Below are 22,064 nucleotides of genomic sequence, written 5' to 3'. Positions count from 1 at the left end.
TTCCCTTCTTGCGTTTGGCAATACCACACCTACACAGACCAAAATGAAGTTTAATAATCTCTTATAAATCATTAACTAAGATATTTTGAGTCAGATTTCAAAATTAAAGTTTTCAGTTAGCGCATAAATGATAGTTTAATCTGAGTGCTTAAACAATTTTGTTAAATAGTTGACCTGGCGTAAAACAGGGCTTAGTGCTGTCAAGACATCAGATTTTCACTCCTCAATTATTATATTTATTATTTGAAGAAAATAATAAAAGCGCAGAACACTGTTGCGTTAAATTTGTAGTGATATAAAGTAATGGTATTGCTCTTTCATACCGAGTACTACTTGCTATGAAATGAATGAATGATGTGAGGCAGCATTTATACTAAGGACCCAGGCACCACCTTCCCATCTTGTGCACTTTGAGTCATACCATATGTTATTCATTTTTGTTTATCTTTACTAAAATGTTTGAAAACTGCATGTTTTAAAGAAAATAAATGCTATCTCTACCCATCACTTACAAAAATAGCAAGTGTGATATGTTTTGTACAGTTTGCTGGTGATTCCCTGCAAAGATGGGCTTCAGTGCCATAAAACATGAAGAAAGACTGAAGAACCAACCTCAGTGTCAACACAAAGCTGCTCTTCAGTGGCCTACCGAGATAGATGGTCAGAGAATGATGGCTTTGGACAAGCAAATTAGTATTTTCTAGCATGCCTTTTGCCATAGTAACTTTTAAGAGTGAAGCAATCCGATAAAATAGGTCTAAGTAATGTTTTTGTTTTTTTGTCTTAATAAAACATGCAGTTTTTGAACATTTAAATAGATACAAAGATAAATAAAATTGGCAATGACTCAAAACCCAAAGTGCAGAAGGTGGTATACATGGTACGTATATCGACTAAATACATTGCATATTTTTAAGCAAATGACTCTGTCCAAACGGATCCAACAAGCCTAGAGATGCCTGCTGTTAATTACAATTTAACTAGCTGACTCTTCCTCTGTTAGATATATGGCGAGTGGCAGCCAGCACAAAGGAGCAATATTATCACGTAATGTGTTGGGTTCTAAACCAGGTAAATACTGGAGCTGGACACGATGTTATCGTATATGTCTAATCAACATTATATCAAATTTCATTTTGTAAATATGACAGTTATCGTCAATACACATTATAGTTTTTCACGATGTACAAAATATGGGAAATTGTCATTTACGACAATTAAATTGATGTTCATCACAATGACCTGCGTTTAGTCGTGACAGTACAGTATGTCCGTTTGTTGCAAATTGATTTCATATACTTATGATACAGTACCACTAATAGTTGATGTATGCTGGTAATAAATTATCTGAGATCTAAATGACTTTACAGTTAATGGAGACAATTCATTTTGTGATTTTCTATATTTTTGATAATGTAAATCATCTACAATGCTGTTGGTGTTTTCAGTGTTGCTGCTGGATGGTGACTAAAACCAGGTCCTGTTTTTGCGGCTGGTAAGATGAGGGAGGACCTGACAGTATACACATGCTTTCTCTTATCTGTATCATTTAATGCCTTCAGCATCCAGTCTCCCCCCACTCCCCTCTGGTCATAAAGTATCAGCTCCAACATCGTCTGTGACATTTGGAGAAATCGGGTGGTGTCAGGGCAGGGGCTGCCTGCGTCATCTATATTCGATAAAAAGAGGTGACAAAGGCTTTGAGTTCTTGTGATGGATGCTTTCATTGACGGGCCTTCTCCACCCGATGTCTGCCTTTTTACTCTCCGAGTCCTCTTTTCGATCGTTGCTCTTACTTTTATACTTTAACCACTGCAGGACTCCCGTGACTCTGTAGGTGTAGATTGTCTGTGACAGGTGTGTGTGTGCTTGTGTCAGCAAAAGCATAGGACTGATGCTGGCAGAGGTCAGGCTATCCGTCTGTGCATGCGTGTTGGGGGTTGGAGGAGTGTTGGCGTCGGTGGTGGTGTCGGGGTGACACAAAGCCCCCCGGGCGAGGCAGCCGTGCTGGGTGTCACTCCACAGGTCAGCGGGCACCCCCTGCAGCTCCCATGATAAGCCCGGCCTGACAGCCATTTGATGGGAAGAGTGACACACTCTCACACCTCCCTGCTCCACAGCTCACATGGCCAGAGCTCTGGGGAGGAAAGCGATAAGAAGCTCCGTGAATACATCTAACACCCATTCCTCGGGGGCTCAAATTCAAAGACGACTGACAACAAGAGGAATCATTCGTATCAGGTGTTACTAGCCCGAGTACAATAGCCAAACAACAGAACTTAGCTGTGTGGTTTAAAAAAATAAAAAATAAAGCTCAAGGTGTCCTGTTTTTTAGATTGCAATGTGCCGCATGTGGTGAGTGTTTAAGTCCACTGTGGCGAGCCTTGCCGTGGCTTTATTGTTGCTGCCGCTGTCACACTGACACACTGACACAGTTACAAAAGCCTCACTTTTAATGAGCTGCATTTGCAATGAGAGCATCGCAATGCCTTTCTCAAAAGAAATCAATGTCTCGTCAATGTAGGGCGAGTTTCAGTTGACACCTCAGTGTAAATGTAATTTAATTGGATTGTAAAATCCATTTAAAAAGCCTGTTGCATTAGAAATTTAAGTAAGCGCATCTTGCGTGTTAATTGATTTACAAGGAATGCTTCCTATAGAAGAGAGTGTTAAATGCTAATAGCCACGTGATAAATCGTGTTTGTTGCAGCACAAAGTGCCATTATGAAATTCAAGCACACTTCATTTTCTAACTATCAATATGAGCATGAGAGAGACAGAAAACTATTTTTAAAACACAACACATTGTTGTGAAACAGCAGCTAGCAGAAGTTCACAGTAGGAAGTAGATGCAATCTTAGCAAGGTTGGAATGGCGACCGTGTTTTCTCCCCCGCAGCACTGCAGTCAACCCAGCACCTCCTACACAAACCAGATCCTCTCACACTCAGGCCTACTTCCTCACTGTCTCAACTCAAGCAGGCAGACTGGCAGAAGGGAAGATTGAAGACTGGGGGGCAGCTGCCGACCTTATTCATTTCCTTGTTGTGCAGAAACATAAAGTTGCATTGAGAGATTGATTTAACAAATGCTGAAAGTATTGTATAGCAATTACTATACTGTAGGGGTCTTTGAAAGCATGGGTGTAATCCAAACAAAAATGTTGGATGCAGTCTCAGCCAGCAGTGTGTTATACTGGCAATCGGTGAAACATAAATGGAACTGCCTGCCAAGAAAACAAAAATTACCTGCCAGGATAGTTTATAGACATATTTTAGTAGCTGTTTTTTAATAACACAGTGGACATGTACATATTGTTGGCCCACATAGTGGTAGCCATGTGTTATCCATTTGGGATAAACCTCTCGCCTGTGCAGGTCCTGGTTTCCCTACTTGAGGTCAGGTTACTCTTTCCTATCTTGTTCATCTCGAATCACTCTTAATCTTGTCTGTGTACTTGAGAGCAGTTTCTAATCCACTGTGATCAAATCGTGATTTTAAAATCCACGTAATGCAGGTGAATGTAAGATAGTGTGAGATTGACAGGTGGTTTGGTTTAGCATCAGGTCTTTCAGAACCTAAAGACAAAGGGCCTCATTCACCAATATCTTAAGAATTTTCTGAAATTTGTTCTTAAGAATTGTCCTAAGAAAAAGTCTACGTCAGATTCACGACGCGTTCTTAAACCCCAGATTTGTTCACCCCTGTGTTCTTATCCCGATGAATCCCACGTTCCTCATTAATTGAAAGCACGTGCCAGTTGTTTCTCATTAGCATAAGTAAACAACCTGCCAATGCCCATAAAAGGGCATGTCACTGCAGTACCGTGTGCACACGGAGTCACAGAAAGTGAGGGAGAAGAGAGAAGTTGAGAGATACGTAAATAATGCAGCAGACTCCAAGAAGAAGAACAACTTCAGCAGTTCTGAAGTGGAGGTGCTGCTGCAGGAAGTGAACAGAAAAAGCGCTGTCATATTTAATAGCATTTAAGTAGTGGATGTAAATTAAAAAAGATGCGTGTGATTATCTGATCATGTAAAACATTGGTTAATGGCCGAATCTTTCTGCGTAAATGGAGTTTAAGAAGAAATTTCTTCTTAAGAACGGATGGTGAATGAGGCCCAACGCTCTTATCTATACCTGCACATTACAACCTCTTAGCAGTGATGAGCTTCAAATAGTGGCCGACAGCATGACACTGTCACACTTATAATCAGCCACAGTTTTCACAGCTAGTTGACCTCATTTGCTGCTGTAGCGAAAAAAAATGTCCCCTTGGGGATGAATAAAGTAACTACCTAACCTAACCTACCTAACCTCATCCTTTGGGTCATGGTGAGGAAGTTGGATATGCAGTAAGAGCTTGGTAAAGAACCAAGGAGACAGGTGACATGGTTCAGGTGTCTGATCTAGATGTCTCCGGAAAACCTCCTCCTGGAGGTTGTAGAGAAGGATATCTTGCTCCCACAACCCAGGTATGATAAAGCAGTGGGGCATAAATACATGCACAAGCCTACATACAGGAAATTCACCATGATGTCTTTGAACTTTTGAATTTTTTTGCTGTTGCCCTCCATAGCGGCAAAATAGTGCTCGTGGTAGCTAGATTCTTCTCACTATGTCCCTCTGAAAATGACGTCGTCAGTGTGTGTCGCGTTGCAAGTGACGCAAGAAGTCTGGACTGAGGGGGATCTTTATTAATCCAATTGGAAATGCATTTCAAACAACCTCCAAATGTGGTTTAGATCAGGTTTGGAAAAAATTGCATTTTATGTGTTGTTTTTTTTAGCTCTCCAGACTTTCAAAAATCAATCCGGATATAATCTGGAAATGACAGAAAACATATTTGGACAGGCAGTCTGAACAAGGACAAAGACATTTTTTTTCAATTTGCGAAAGCCAAACTAACCGCAGACAACTTCATTTTCAAATGTAATGTCTCAGTGATTGTGCACATTCCCTGTACACTGATGTGATTGTCCTCTGGTGTGAGATGCTCGAGAGATGCAGATCAAGAAAGACGAGGCAGAGACTGGATAACGTCAGGGGGGCGCAGAGTGGTAGTCCATTAGTGTCATCGGCATGTCAGTAACTCTGAGTGTCATCGGTTCCTGTCACTTTCTCTCCACGGCTTGTCAGATGTGAAGTGGGAGTGGCTGCTGTCAGCGCACAGACATGCTGAGAAATTCCCCCTCAAAAATAAGAGAGTGACTGATCGGTGCCAGAAGACTACAGTGAAGTCCCAAAGCCTCCTCAAATCAAACAGTCAGCTAAAAAAAAAGATGATAATTTAATGGTAAAAGTGTTCTGCATCAAAGGTCTGATATTGACCTGAAATTGCAACCATTTTGTGGTAAAAGCAGTTAAACAAAGTTAATTTGATGTGAAACTAGTTTTCCTTAGAGGCGTGCCTTAAAATTGAAGGTGCCTGAGGGAGCAGCGCAGAGGTAATCAATAGAAGAGAATGCCTGTTTTTAGGTACTGAGTGCATTTTAGACCGTTTGTGAATTAATCAATAGCAGAATATGTTTTGAAAGAGAGGAGGAGGGGTGAGATGAGGATGGGCTACTTCCTCCACCTGAGGGCTGCTATTCATCAGGGAACTGACAGAACGCAGTAAAAAACGGACAGAGAGCTCTTGACACGGTGCTTTTATGTGTTTGTCTGTGTTTGTCTATGTGTGTGTGTGTGTGTGTGTGTGTGCGTGCGCGCGTGTGCGCGTGCGTGTGTGTGAAGGGGGGTTGTTATGCAAGTGTGTATGTCTTTGCACGTCAAAACATCACGTCGTGGTTTTTTCAGCTTTCCACTAGATTTCCTCGCTTGAGGGCGAGAGTTGTATTTCAGGAAACAAGAGTCTGGAAATATCCCGTTTGCTTGGGGAAAATCTATTACCCCGGCTTGTTCGGTGTACAGGAATGAATTTGGCAGTCGCACAACTGAGGGAGTTCCGTTTTCCTCTTTGTCTTTGTCTGACAAGTCTACACCGCATCCCACACCTCCGTGATGGCCCCAGGTGAATGGAAGATATATAGGTCTTCTTATGTCAGAAAATGGCCACTCAAGGCTCAGGCATGCAACCACGGGGGAGTCCTTCATCTCATATGAGAAACGTTATTGAATAGAGGTTTCGCTTAAAGTTGTGATTTACTGAAAACGATCAAAAAAGCAAACCTTTTTTTTTTTTTTACCAAAAGCAGGCAATATAAATGTTTGATATTAATACACAATGACATCTTGGATAAAGCTGAAAATTCATGCTCAGAATGCAGGTCACTTGGGTTGTAAATAAAACCACTTGCCGGACTGCTGTTAAAGTTGAGCCAGTTCCAATGATAGCAAACTCATATGGCGGGTGTGCAATATAGTATCAGTCATAATAAATCATTTTAATGAATATTTTTTATGAAAAAAATGATATTGTGATGTGTATTATTCCGACTTGTTGATGCAATGACTTATTTTATGTGCATAACTTAAAGCAACAACAAGCATGGCTAACAGCTGCTCCTCGATGGAAGATTACATTTTATGAAGGGTAATGACTTCAGTCCTGTGGAAGTGTAAAAAAGATCAGATGTACAACAAACCAGCATATTATTAAGGCTGTTGCCATCATGAAATTTTAGTTGATGATAAATTGTCATACAAATAATTGAATAAACTATTTAATTATATTTTTCTGTTCATTTTTTATATATACTTCTGTCATATATATATATATACCATGTAATACTTGTGAGAAGCTTGGCTAATATGTTAGTTCTTACTTAATATTTGAAAGAAAACTCTTACATTTATTCTGACATTTATAATATTGCAGTTGCATAGTCTTGAAATCAGTACCATAATATGATCGTCGACAATGTTGTTATCGCAGAAATTTCATGCTATTATTTTAGGGTCATATTGTCTGCCCCTAACATGTGATAAGAACAGGTCAAATCTTGCCAGATCACTAAAAGTTATAGCTCATATCTTCCTGTCCCTTTGAACAATCGGGTTTGAGGTTAATCTCTGCTTAAACTATTCCTTAATATAACTTGTTGGTATTTGTTATTAAGTACAATATGTGTGCAGACCAGTGCAGTGCAACAGACCTTACTCACAGCAAACATTTCCCAACCCAAAAATACATGTTGCATGACGTAGGCATTTCAATGAACCCCAAAGCGGGCTTCTTTGCTGAATATGGTACTATGAGTTATCCTCCTGTGATAAGTGTTGGTGTTTGGCAGAGACTAAAATGTGCAAAACAGAGTGAGACCGAGGAAACCGAAAGTGCCAGATGTGAGCAGGCTTTAACAGGTTGCCCTACTGCTGTTTGGGACCAATTAGCATTTGTCATGACCAACTTCCACCCTTCCACCAGTTGGTATGTTTTGAGCACACATTTATTTTCACTTTCAATATGGTTCATATTTTATTAGCACCACTAATTGTCTCGATCCACCACCCTCCTCTGCCTCTTTCCAAGCCGCAGAATTGTTATCAGAAAATCACAGTGGAACAGACGCTTTGCTCCCAAGCAGTTGCGCTCATCTAATTATAAAGCACTAGGTAAATGTTGAGCAGATGCCCTCCACCAACCCCCCTCCTCCCCCCTTCCCCCGCCCTCTCTGCCATCCAATTGAGAGAGCCATTTGGTCTCATTCTAGTGTTACATTGGCTCCACATGGAGTGGTGATCCTTGCCAAGCGGCTGCCGTGGTATAAATGAACCTAATCGCTCGCCAACTCTGCATACTGTCCGGCAGTCTAGAACAAAAGAACTTCTACTTGAGTTAAAGTGGTGTCATACCCTGCTGTGGTGCTGGACTCCTCAGCTTGTGCCGTCTAGTTGAGGAGTTTGTGTGTGCAGCGAGGACGCATGAGTGTGATGGTGTCAGAGGATGCTGCACTCCCTTCTAAATGAACCAACACTGCACTTCTAAATGACTAATAGCGTCAGTGTCCTTGCACCTAGTGTTTGGCAGAGTCATGCCATAATTGGGCTATGAGTGGTGGAAAGACAAAGAAAACTACAGCAAATAGAGACACAGAGAGAAAGTCAGACTTTCACTTGTACTTCTACTGAAGCAACCTGTGACCTAGAGCTGCACGATTCTGGATAAAATGAGAATACTTTTTTTTTTTTTTTTTTTTGCTAAATAGATTAATTTTTTTCAATATAAATGTGTAGTGTGCTCATGTATTTGATACTGAAGAAATCGCAACAAATCTTATGCTGCTTGAAGTAGGATGTCTTTGGAAACACTTTTTTTCAGCTTAACTGTAGCATCTTCATAAATCTGATACTGTTAAATAAAAACAATCAAGCTCAGTTACTTGCTTTCTTTTATTAAACCTTTGAACAAGTAACAGTGAGAGTTTCTCTCACTCACTTTCACCGGGTTTATTTTCCTTATTGCCGGTGTCTGCTGCTTTGCATCACGCGATGGAATGCTCTGTTATTGGTTGAGGGAGAGAGTGGAAGCGCTTGTTTTGATGCAACTTAAGTACCGAATGAAAATGCAGCAGCATTGTTGGCATTTGGAAATTAGATCGTTTAGAAGCATTAATCGAGATCACAATTTTAGTACAAGTAATTGTGGGGCCCTACTGTGACCTGAGACTCTGTGTAACCTAGATATGTAAAACGAGACAGCCTGTTTTGGTTTGTGTTCCACACTGGTCCTCGCAAATGCTGCAATACCACCTGATTACACCACTTTGTTTCTTCCTGCTAATTCCATCTCCAATTCACTACCCCATAAAATACTGTTAGTCCAATTTAAAAAGGTTCATTTGGTCAAAGTAACATTTGTTGCCACTGGAGATGCAGTAGTTATTGATGGTTGCTGTTTGTGTTTAATGTCATGGGAATTGGTGTGACGTGATGACCAATGACAATTCGCAGCACTGCCAGCAGCACCCCGAAGTACTAATATCTTACCTGCTTCCAAGAAGAGTCAAACATTTGTCCAAGGAGCTTATTGACAAATAATGTAGAGAATAATGAAAATCCAAGCAAAACACAAACATGGCCACGTTGTGTTGCATTAGGCTACTATCAAGTATATAGGTGGCCTTTGTTTATCAAGCTCAGTTTGGACTCCATGCAGTCCCTTCCTCTCCTCCTCCAGTGTTCACATCTCTCTCCTGGCTTCATTACCCTTCATACCACACACTCTGTGCTGGGGAGGCAGAGCAGCTGTCATTGCTGTCTGGCAGGAGTGTCCACTCTCCACTCCACCACAGCCACAAGTGACCTGTTCCTGTCTCCGAGCCAGAAGAGATGACAGCCTCTCTGCAGCCTGTTTGGTCCAGGTGTGGGCTCTGGGTATAAGCTTCACTGCGATCCAAGTCATGGCTGTGATTGCACTTAAAAATGTTATGTTGGCCTCGCAGTTGTAAGCCTTGTAAAACAATACTGAATCCATGTGCGGGTAGGATGACTTCGAAGTACACATGACACACACACACACACACACACACACACACACACACGCACACACGCACATGCAGGAGCAATCGCATGCACGTGCACATGGGCATCCATTACACAGTCGGACTATAAATCTGCCTTGGAATTAACCAGTGAGGAGAGGCTGATTGCTGCAGCGGTCCCCTCACATTCTCAGGAATGAGAATTAATGAGCGGACGGTGGCATGAACAATCCTTTATTACACCCATTAGCCAGAGGAGCCTTATGAAACACCAAACACACAGCCGAGTCGTAACATACGTGGCCTGCTTATGGTTCCCATGGCAGTGTGAAGATTCCCCACCCACCACCACACATGCATACCATTACCACATTACCCCCCCCTACCCCCGCCCCCGCCCCCCAGTCTCCCCTCTGTTCACACAATCAGTGGATTCAGTACAGTCGCCTGCTTATTTCTTCTTAATGTCAAAATATTTCTGAAGTGCCAGCTAATAAGTGCAGCTCTGGAGTGTCTCCATGAGCTCAATATGTTCATCAACACATATTTTTCTCTCTTTTGGAGAAACTTCAAGATATGGCAGAATCATTCATCAGGAACTTTGCTGTGTGTTGCTTGTAAATCACACCACTCATCCCTGGATGGATGCAGTCTTCAAACAACATCACCGCCAGGTGTTCTTAATCAAGATTGGTTTGTTTGCTTGTTTTTTTTTTTTGCATATATTAAAACTACCAGGTGGACTATTTTTTTTTTCATTAATGTATTCTCCATCAAGAGCAAGGTAATGTTACAGCTCATTTACTGTGCAGAGCTTCAGGTCATGCAAACATGCTTTGACAGCTGTTTCATTACATTGAGAATAGACTGGCTGACACTGTTGTGTGAGGTTACTTACAAATCCCTTCTGTTACACAGCGATGTGGGGACACTCTGTTTTTTTTTCATGAATCTTTAAGTACAGCAATTGGCCCGTGTTATTCTAATACCATTTAACTCATCCTAAAACTCCCTGATAAATCTTTATTTGATCATATCTGTCACTGCATGTCACTTGAAAATATGCTTTCTCAATGTGTTTAAACTGTCTGCCAATGGGAATCAAAACATAGAGAACTGGACAGAGTATTGTGCTGTTGGGACAGAAAATGTTTGAAAAAAATCATCATGATGAAGTAACAAGCTCTCCAGTAAGCATTTGCAAGGCATCCTGAACAATAAACCCACTAAGAAACAGCTCAATAAATTAAACTGAACCATTTCTGTCTCCACCAAAAGGCATAACAGTATATTCAATAAAGTTTTCTGAACTTGACAAATGAATGACTGCCAAGTGTTCTGCCCTCCACACACAAGCTAAGCAATGAGGAAACATTTGATTAGACTGATAAGTCACGACTTGTTGCACAGGGATGTGTGTGTGTGTGGGGGGGGGGGATGGGCTTGTTTATATATCCCAGTGGGGACCTGAATGATGACTCATCCACGGGGAGTGGTGTCACTGTGGGGACAAAAATTGAGATCCCCATGGGTACAGTCTGCTTTTTCAAGGGTAAGACCTGGTAAAAAAAAAAAAAAAAAAAGGGGGGGGGGGGATAGTTGTGATAGTTATGGTTAGGGTAAGGTGCTAGGGAATGCATCATGTTTCTGAGTTTTCCCCAGAGGGATAGTGAGACAGATATGTGACTGTGTGGATCATCATATGGATAGTAATTTTAATAGTACAAGTGTGTAAAAATTTACATTCGAAAATAACTAAAACAAACTGCAACATTTTCCTCTAACATCAACTAAATATCACAGATTTATATTCATATGGAAATGGAACCAGTGCCTTAGATGGTTCTCTTGGTTCTCTTGATGCTATTTGTGCAACATGCACACATCTCTGAGTGTTGAGAACTGAATCATGCATGGCCTCTCTGCAGCTGAACGGTCATATTTCCTACTGTTCAATTAAAGCATGAATTATATCAGTCTGAGTCTGAAGTCTTCATGTTGCTCCCTGTATCTTTGGTCTGACAGTACAGTATTTATCAGGTATACAGGAGCTCTTCTGAGCATCATTTCTGTCTCTACTGTTCTGTGTAATCAGGACACAGTGGGACACACTGAATTGCATCCAATTTCCTCTCACTTCCCTTTGTTTATTGACTGGGGGACCTGACAAGGAGTGAGGCTCAAGTAGGCTTGTGAGAAAACCACAGACACTAACTCTCCTAACCTCTCTGCCATTTTTGCTTTGCCATGAACAACACAGCAGGGAGCCATGAAGTAGATTGATTACACTTGTGATCACTCTTTGAAGATAATGTCCTTCCTTTTAATCATGCCATTGTGCCGCTGCTCTTTTACAAGGATAAGATTATCTTCAGCAGCTTCATCACTGTCTCATTGTAAATGCCGTCCTAATTGGACAGCTCTGGTTTTCCTCGGAAGTTCTGACCTTATTTACTGCTGTGTGTCTGGAACCACTTTCAAATGGCGCCTCTTTGCTGTCTTCAGGTCTACGTCCTACCTTCTCCCTCACACAGAAGTCAAGGTGTTGTCTTCACTTTCTAAAAGCTTTTACGTCTACATCTAAAAGCTGTCAGAATCCAGGTGAATGGAATTATTCTGCCAAATTTCCTAGGGCGTATAACTGCACTTCGTAGGCAGTATTTACAGTCTGTTAGTTTGATCCTTGTGGTGTTGAGCTTTGCTGAGTGCTCTGAAGTCAATAACCTCGTATTTACTCATTGGGTACCAGAGAGGCCTTATAATCCTGTGACTCCATAAACCTGACATTTTTATCAAATCGCCAGCCATTTACCTGCCAGACATCCCCGAGCTTTACCTTCTCTGATAAATTCACAGCGTTTGAATTAAGATTTGAAGATGACTTTGGTGAAACAAAAGCTTGAATGAGAGACTTCGCAGCCTCAGGCCATCATCAGTAATACGGTCCTTTTATTCTCATTGACATTGGCAGAATTGACCAGACCTGCTCGCTTACTGTCCATGAAGCGGTCTTGATTTTACCGACCTGCTCTCTTTTCGAGTTCTTTGTGGTGGTTGACATTTATGATGTGATGCATATTACCCTATTTGACTCTGGGGAAAGTATTAAAAACAGAAGTCTCAGATACAAGATACCAGTAATCACACACACTGTGCACAAAATAAATTGTTTTGTGGATTGACTTTTTTTTTCTTCAGCATGTAGACATGAATTTTAAATGCTTTGTTGTTTAAGACCCCCCAGCCCCCCCTCCCTTCTCTCATCTTCTTTCTTACCTCTTTCCTTCCTACTTTCTTTCATCCCTATTTTCCTATCCACCCCACCTGAACTGGTTCCTAGTTAATGGCAGATCAGTGGTCAGCCGCAGGGGTCCTGACTGACCTTTCAAACCCTTGCAGTTTATTATTTACACTGACAAAGCCCCACGTGCCACCGTCTGACCTCCACTTTCATTCCCAAACTAGCCACCGTGCGACAGCCTCCCAGACAAAGCGCCAGGTGGAGCAGGGAGGGGCGGGAAAGAGGGATGAGATGCCTTTGTTGTGATCACAAGTGTGTCTGGCATTATGTAAATAGTGCTTATCCAGTGTTAATTGCCTCTGCTGCTAAAATGAGCACATCAAACGTGAAGGAAACAATTTATTGCTTTCAAAGTCTCTCCAGGCCACAGTGAATAAGACTGGACCTGACATTTGACAACATTGCTAGTCCCATCTGTTACATGTCATCTATTCTGCACTCTAAAACGTTATGCAAAATAGCAAATAATGCAAAACAAATCTGGTTCATTTCAATTTGGTCTTATTTTTATAGTTTGAGATAATTTTTCACTGTAAAAACACTGTACATTGTTCGTTGCTAAAATCTGGGAAGGCGGCAATGTTGCAAAAAAAGTCATATGAACCAAATTCCTGGTTCATCTTCCACCTACCTACCAAAGATGTATGTGATAATTACTTACTTACTTACTTATTTTTTTACATGTCATTTGACCATACTCAGTTTTGCCTCAGAATGGCCAAAGGAACTGTTCAACATTTTGGGTTAAATAAAGAGATCACTCTCGTATCTGAACAATAAATTTGAAGTGAGCTGGAAGTTGCTTAGCTTATCTTGGGAGTAAGACTTGAAGCCGTGGAAACAGCTAGCCCAGCTCTCCTGGACTGCCCTCCTCCAGAAAATGACCCCATAGGTTTTTTTTGTGCAAGCAGCTTATTACGTCCCACAGCTAAGTTTTGAAGCCAAGCAGCTTCTAGCAGTCAAATGAATAAAGACAATCTGTTGTCCTGGAAAAGCAAGGAGTGATGTGAGTTTTTCTATGTTAGACGCAGGTGGGTTGGTTCGACACAACAGGGACTTGGTTGCAGGAGTCCAGTGCTGGAGTTATATCCCTGGTCGGGATAGTCTCTTCAGATTGCGTTTCCTTTTGCCACGACTACAAAGTTTACATAACTTTGAGGACTTAGTAACTTTAAGGCACAACCCAGTTCAAGTTATGATTTTAACCCTAACCATTATCTTTCCCTAACCCAAGCCAGGTGATTTTTGTGCCTAAACCTAACCAAAGACAGTCTGGTGCTTCCAGACCCAAATTCACTGCATAAATTTAGGGCTTTGGTAACACTCCATAAATAAGAAATCTTTTCTAGTTGTTGCACTCTACCGGGCATAGATCTCGAGTTAATTTTGAAACTGTTGGAACAACTGGATTGCCGATTGGTTCGCCCTTCAGAGTAGCTGAGCAAACTTTAATGCGAACAGGGTTTCCTGTGAGGCAGAGTCAAGCTAAACCAGGGGCGGCAATTTCGGAAACACTCCCGGGGGTCATATTAGAGGGTAGGAACACGTGTTAGCAGACTCATTGCTTTGTGGATATGTCATAAAATCTGCCTACCAGCACCTATATAGTGTATCTGTGCAAAAATCAATGACCTCTGTTGTACTGTTAAGGTTGTAATAAACTGTATTTTTCTTTCAACATTTAAATTACTTTTCTTCATCTACAAGTAAGTAGACAGGAAGGTTACAGACAAATATAAGTGAGGGAAGGGCTTTGGTGTGTTTGGTTTTACTTTACATTTTAACCTTTTTTTGTAAATACTCCTACTTTGCTCTTTATTTTGTCACACCTTCCCTCTGCCTCCATCTCAACACCTAAAGAGGTGTTCCATGACAGTACCTATTTGATTTTCTTCAGTCAGCATATGGATGGCACCATTACTCCTTACAACATCTTTTCACACCAGCCAAAGCTTTTTGCTGATCTGCACAGCACATAGTATCATCCAGCTACCCCCTATCTCCCACTTCTTTCCTCTGCCCCCCCAAACCAATTACCAGTTATCACCAAGAAGGAGGCTGTTCAGCCATTAGTTATTCATCCACCCAAGCGCCGCTTTTACTTTAATTCGATTTTCTCCCTCCATTTTACATTAAAGCTCACTCCGAGATGGCAAGATCTTAAAAGTTAAGTACAGAGATTAACTGTGCATCTCTAAATCTCTTCAACAAATATACCCGGCATGTACCATTAACCTTGAACAAGCTGATTAACTCAGCACTCCGTTTTCCTCACCAGTCCCAAATTATATTTAGAATTTGCAGCAGAATTTCATAACACGGCCAAAATAGGATAGTCCAATTATCTCACATTCAGCCATAATCTATTAGTGATGAAGATGGAACGTTGCGTTGATCTAATTTCATGGAAAAGTGATCATAAGAAGAGCAGAAGGATGTCGTGGCTATTATTACACCAAGCATCTGAAAATTAGAGCTATTGTATGGACAGCTGATGAAATGTTTGCCCATTGTTTGTGATTTTTTTTCTGTCTCATCTGTCAGAGTCTACTTTCTGAGTTTGCACCACTATATGTCTTTCAGCTATAGTGTTGATGTCACACTGCTGCTGCTAAACTTTGAGAACTTTTGCAACAACTGTGACCTACAGAAGAGAAATAATCATCAATTGTTAATTACAAACAACTAAAAGTTATTAAGTAATCCATCCATGAACTGGGCTTTCTTCACCTGCTCTGCTGCTCAACACTCGTGACATTGAGTGCTGGGAGAGTTCATGCAAACATCTCTTCTCCCTTTGTCCTTTTAAGATAGTTGTCCTTGCGCTGAGTGATTGCAGCAAGAGATTGGATAATAAACGTATGTAAAAAGGTGCACAATGAATTTTAGAGCAGATTGAAAGAGGTGATACACTTTGAACAAGTTGCGCAATAAAGGGAGTACTCCACAAAAGATTGGTGCTCAGAGAAGAAAATTGGCAGAATTCATCAAACGTTCTGTGGGCATAAAACCTCGGCAGCAGTGCGTTGGGCCTTTAATGTGAAAAATAGCCCAGGGGCCTTATGGAGTGTGTTTTATGTGGTTGGAGGGGTTAACGGAGGCTCGTACATTGGTTCATGTAGAGATGTTGAGGGGATTGTCAGATTTCCCCAGTGGCATCCTCGCCCTCTCTCTTTCTCTCGGTTTCATGTCATTGGAGCGTTGCTTGAGTCGCTGAGACAGTAGCGCTGACTGTCTGGGAGTGATTTATGCAGTCATAAGGGCTGCACTGTAGCAGACCTTGGCCCGTATTTTATTCTGACACTTATTATTGAAATGAGACATTTGGGTGTAAAGAGGAACTCAATCCGTTTTCTCAGCGAGAGGACGAGGCAGCAGTCATGTTCACATCAAATCTCAGCCTTCCAGATTTTGGGAAGTCCTCGGGGAGTATTTAATTCCACTTCTCTATCGAATGTTCTCGTCCTCACTTGTATATAGTTTTTTTTATTTATGAAAATGCAAATTCAATTTCACATCTTCAAAGACAAAAATGCAACACGCGGATGCTGTTGTTGGAGCGGCAGTGTAGCGGCTGCTGTTCATGTGCTCAAAGAGGAGGCAGACTTCAACTGTCAGTCTGCGGTGTTTCCTCTGCTCTACTGTCGCATCAACTCTCAAAAAAAAAAAAAAAAAATCAACAAACAACCTACAGTAGTAGCTATTTCTTTAGTGGTAGTTGGTGGCAATTATTTTTTTTGCCAAAAGTCTGATGCATTTTCTGCATTAGTGGTAGTTCGAGCATTACTGTAGCTTAGTTAGCCAAAAATCATCAATACAGAGGTTCAGCGAAGTGCTTGCCTCACCATTTTCTGTCACCTCTCTGCTGTCATCCTACAACACTTAAAGCCTACAAATTCCAAGGCACTTCACTCAGCACAGAAACAAAGCAAATACCAACTGTTTTGTGTAACTGAAGATATAACTTTATATTCCAGTCAAACTAATAAATGCAATTCATAATTTTACCCGAGGGCAATTCTGCTCTGCCGATATCAGGTATTCAACCAACTTGGAACCAGATCCAAAATGGACCTGGCTATCAGAACTCCCTAACTGTCACCAACCATAGTCTCTACCACCTTTTATCTGAGGGCTCCACACAGCTTGACTGGACCCTAACGACGAGGGGTCATATTGCCTTTTCCCAAAAGATGAGTAGATGGAACAGGCGTGTAATTGACGGCTGTAAGCGCCACACTCCCGGGACTGGATGACCTACATGTTACACTTTCTCCATCTGCCTGCATACACTTAACACCCCACAGGCTGCCACTCAAACCAGCAGGTGACGGTGCGCGGTAGACACAGACTCTGTGTAACACAGACTTATTGCATGTACAGATGTTAAGCACAACACCCAAGGTTACACGGTTAAACCTTGGGTGCCGCTGAAAGCCTTGTTCACCTGTCAGCGTAGCTGAAGTAGAAAGGATGACCTTGCTTCATTTATTTCGGGGCATTTTGAGTTCAACTAAAATCCGCATAAAGGCAAACACTTTCATCTTGTTCACAGTGTAAACTCTATAAAATTGTAAACAAAAACATTTCATTAAGATTCAAAGCGCTGCATCCAAGCCATAAAGCAATGTATGTAGTTAATTCACAGGCATAAAAAAGCTAATGGACTATTAGAGTCTAGTGCCTGAGGCTGCCTTTTCTCCTTGCAGAAGAAGTACATCAATCACTTATATCAGTAATCCCCTGCAAGCTGCCGGCAGTGTCTGTGCCTCCTGCCACAGAAAAGGTCCCACAGTAGAAGCAGCATCAGATGTGGCTGAAGTTGACACGTTAACTGATAAACTGGCCCCACTTTCCTCTCACTATCACTACATTCTGCCCTCGGCCTTTGGAGATATTGATGGCAGGGAGCAGTCAATGAGACAAAAATGACGACAGAGGAGACGCCTGAAGAGCCGAGCTAAGCTGTGGCGTGTTTGTTCTTCCTTGCTTGTATTCTTACCTGGAGGATAAGATGGAACAAAGATGAAAGCGTCTTCAGGATTGTGCTTTGCTGTGGGCGACTTTAAGCTTGTGGTTGAGAAAATAGAGACTTTTGGTGAAGTTTGGTAAAGTAAGTCTGTCTGTTTGGCAGCAACAGCTCAGAACAGCTTAAAGTGGCACGAGATATTTACTGAAGCGGAGACTTAATGCTCTCAGCTGCATCACAAATACATAGTTTATGAATGTCTTTGTCAATATGGGACTCTGCCACAGAGAAAATGAAAGAAAAGAAAAAAGTGGCTTCATTCTTTTGTTACACTCCACTGAGTTGGTTTACTGCATTTGTTGTTGGAAAGCTGGTGGTCGTCTCGGGGGCTTTGAATGAAAACACATTTCTCTCCTGGCTACAGCTGGTGCATATCCATGTGCAAACAGCCAGCAGATGCGCCTTGATCCAACTCCTCCATCCCAGCACCCGTTTACTTCCAACTTCACATTTACCTGATCATCTCCTCTCCCAGTTGTGGAGCAAATGATCCTGCATGAATAATCACCATTGTTTTTGCTCCAGACCAGTAAGATAAGTCATGTTGACTTTGTGCATATGGAGCAGTTTAAGCCAGGAAGCCCTTACAGAGCTGCTTTGGACTCGATAAACACTACAGCTGCTAAATAATTTGTTGCAAACAGATTTTGTTTACCAGCATGTGTTTATGAATGCATATTTATTTGCATACTTTGCAAAGAGGATAGATAGATAGATAGATAGATAGATAGATAGATAGATAGATAGATAGATAGATAGATAGATAGATAGATAGATAGATAGATACTTTATTAATCCCGCAAGGGGACATTTTTTAAAGTTAATGCTTTATGCTATTTTAGAGGCTACAGCTTGTTCTGAGTGCGGGCAGTCATTGCAAGAGGAAACATTGTTTAAGACTGAGGAATTTAGCCAACTGCAAAAAAAAATAAGATTTCACCGTACAAACTCACCTTCAGCATCTTTAGGCATGCTGACTGATGATGTACTAGAGAATAAAGCTGTTGCTGAAGGCAGATCTTCAGTGGGAGAATATCTGAGAGTATCTAAGAAGCTGCAGCCAGGCTTATAGAAACCCTTCCCATCTGTCAGATAGGACTACAGACCCACACAACTAACCGAGGCTGTGTGTTTAGCTGGATAGACATCAGTCGAGGGGACAAAGCACTGATGGCAGAGTCCCACATGCAGGACTTAAAGCCACTTAATATACTCTGTTTATTGGGGATTAATTGTTCCATCTGGCTCTCATGGAAACCAGTGAAGAAAAAAAAAAAAAAAAAAAACACAACACCCCCTCCTCATTTTCCCATTTCATTTTGGTTGTCGAGTACGGCTTGTAAGCAGGTGAGGTGGGGGGGTGGGGGGGGTGGGGGGGGCTGGACCGGACAGTCAGTACCAGAGGGAGAGCTGGGAAATTTGATCATTTTTCTTTGGGTCTGTCATATGCCATAGGCTGCCTCATTTGTCTGCTCCAACTCCTTTGTTTCCACCAGACTCGCTGTTCTCGGATTAGGCTGCAGAGCCCGAGACAAGCAGCAAGAGAAGACAGAGGGAGAGAGAGCGTCACCGTCAAAGGAACTATATAAGCTAATTATTACTGTGCTCCATGTTTCTCGAATACAATACTTAAGTCTAATATATGTGCTGCAGTACCTGCTGAATGGCCAAGAGACAGAATGAAGGCAAGTTTGGAGTGTGAAGGAAGGAGGGATGAGGGAGGCGGCACGACTGCACGTTTCTATTTTTTTTTTTTTTTTTTCTCCAAATTGCCCCGCTGTTCCACAGGAGCGGTGTTGACCCAGTTTATCTCCCGCTCAGGTGATTAATGCAACATCGCTCCAAACAAAGGTCACATCAAGAGGCAGGAGAACTGGCCAGAGCACAACTAGAGCTAAGGGAAAAAATAAGTTGTTTGTTTTTTGAAGGGCATCACTCAGTCTCCAGAGATACCCATGAAAAAAAATGGAATAAAAGACTCGCATAGACCAACTCACATATGCACAGAGGAATAACCCAAGGACGAAAGTTACCAACTACTACTGTGGTACAGTTGTCATGTTTTTAGTGCAGTTTGTTTGTTTGTTTGTTTGTTAGCATAATTACGGAAAAACTAGCAGCTCGATTTTCATGGAGCTTGGTGGATGAGTGTAGCGTGGTTTAATAAAGAACCCAATACATTTTAAAGAGTATCTGAATCACAGGCCAGATCCACGAATTATTTTTATTTCATTAACATCGTGAGATACAGTGGGGAATTTGGCTTATTAAATGTCATCCAAATTAAAATCTCGTAGTTGGCAGTAAAGTTTAATCATGACAAAAAATAGGCCATTCTAGAAATATCGATGACTCCATGTCACAATCCACATTCATGGATACCAGTAATCCTCAGGGATACACATGTACTTTCTGAAACTTAATAAAGCTAGCAGTCGTTGTGTAGCACTCGAGGACAGTACATTTATTGGGGAGAACCAGAACCTGCGCAACAGCTAAGATGTGGAGCTTCAGCCAGGCACAAGTGTATTTTGACACCACCCAGAGGTTCACATTGTAGGAAGTGTAGGATCTGACCTTTGTTTTTTTAGGTAGGTAGGTAGGTATTTACTTTACTAATCCCCGAGGGGAAATTTTTTTGGGGTTTTTATTGGTTTTCTTAATAAGTCTCTGTTGTGAGTCCTCCAACTGTAAAGAAGGCCACCAATTTTCTTGAGCGCCCCTTTAAGAGGAAGCAATGCTAAGACAGCAACTAACCACCAGATGACGTGTGAGACCCAACAGAGGAATAGATAGAAATTTGGGAATCATTTTAAATGGTCTTTGCTTTTCATTGTTCACATAATGGAATGGGGACCAGCCTGAGGGTTGTGTTCCCCTTCAGGGGATGCAAGCTAAATCAAAGGAATCAAGACATTATTAATGCCTGCTAAAAAAAAAAAAATCCCAGAATTTCTTTGATATTTTATATTTGTTAGATGGGTCGTTTTACATTTTGTGGGCTCTAAAAATTGGCCCATTTCTAAAATTTACTAGGTTTCAGCTCTTAGTAAGTTGAATACCTTTGGGTTTCAGACTGTTGCACAGACAAAGCAAGACATTTGAAGACACCTTGGGTTCTTAGAAGTATTTTTTTTCTTTTTGACATTTTAATTGGCCAAAAGATAATCCATAATAATCATTAGAAACTAATCCCTTCATCAGCGACTGGACATGTATATCTCACATGGGATCTAATCAGTAAGTACATGTAAGTAGACATATTTATCAGAAAAAATAAAACATCCATGCTGAGCCCGGCTTTACAGACGGTTTATGTTGTCAGGTCATATCAATACCTCACTGCTGCTTAAAACATATTGAGTCATTTCTTAAAATGTTCTGTGTCAAATTAACTAAGATGTTTAACAGAAGATGTGCGAGTGAAGAATTAGTGGTGGAATATCTGGGGCTGAAAATATAAGCCTCGTCTGTAGGAGTTCCCTGATGGTTTCTGTCTTTAATGTTCCTTTATAGGCAGCACATACACGCAGCCAGACTTACTTGGAACTGTCAACTGCTCATGAATTTAGGTCATTTTGTTATGGTCAGAAATAGATTATGTTTTTATTTCTACCAGGATGTTCCATTTAAAAAGGGGCCTTGCTGTTTTTGAGTTTCCCAGCCTTGCTGTATCTTTCCACAGCTGACACTTGAGAATATGAATGCTTTCTTTTTATCTCTACTTTACTTTTAAATTTATCATTTAAAATAAATTCAGCTTCACTCCAAAGCCATATTTAAATACAACAATTGGTGTAATTACACTGCATCTACCTCCATTTTATTCTCTATTCTTTCCTTTCTGCGGCTATCTAAATTATAATCTCTAGTTTCAGCGTTAGACCAAAGCATACTCTCGGAGGTATTCCACAGCCATGCTTTCTCTTCCAGAGAAATTACTGGTGCTAAATTAAGCAATGGTTTTCTTTATATGTGCCAGCTGTAGTGCAAATGGTTTGCAATCTGCCAGAAAATCCAGTTCAATTTGTGGAGATGAGGTTGAAGATGGAGTGAGTGAACAGGGGCCATTCGGGCTGAGCTCACATTCTGATAATGTTGCATCAAACTGTGTTTTGTATGAATGTTGTGTATGTTTTCCAATGTTGCATTCATGAAGATTTATTTTTGATCATCTGTCGGGAAGACATTCAGGGGGTCAGGCGGGGGGGGGGGGGGTGAGAGAGAAAAACATTATTATCTGAAAACATCCAACCTCAGTGCAAATGTGAAGCTATATTAGAGATAAGGTAGAATGTTGTAAATTGGAG

General features: G+C 41.3%; 1 protein-coding gene across 2 annotated transcripts in view; it reads left to right on the top strand.

Moving 5' to 3' along the window:
• The window catches only part of LOC138206388 (PDZ domain-containing RING finger protein 4-like), a 123,029-nt gene that overhangs the window by 77,426 nt on the left and 23,539 nt on the right, over window positions 1-22,064 (top strand). The gene's annotated exons all lie outside the window — the stretch shown is intronic.

The sequence above is a fragment of the Embiotoca jacksoni genome, unplaced genomic scaffold, assembly GCF_022577435.1.
Source record: "Embiotoca jacksoni isolate LCO1_2020_lvr unplaced genomic scaffold, fEmbJac1.0.p SCAF_3, whole genome shotgun sequence".
NCBI classification, from domain to species: domain Eukaryota; kingdom Metazoa; phylum Chordata; class Actinopteri; family Embiotocidae; genus Embiotoca; species Embiotoca jacksoni.
The sequence above is the reverse complement of the archived record's forward strand: the minus strand, read 5'-3'. Positions and strand labels throughout refer to the sequence as shown.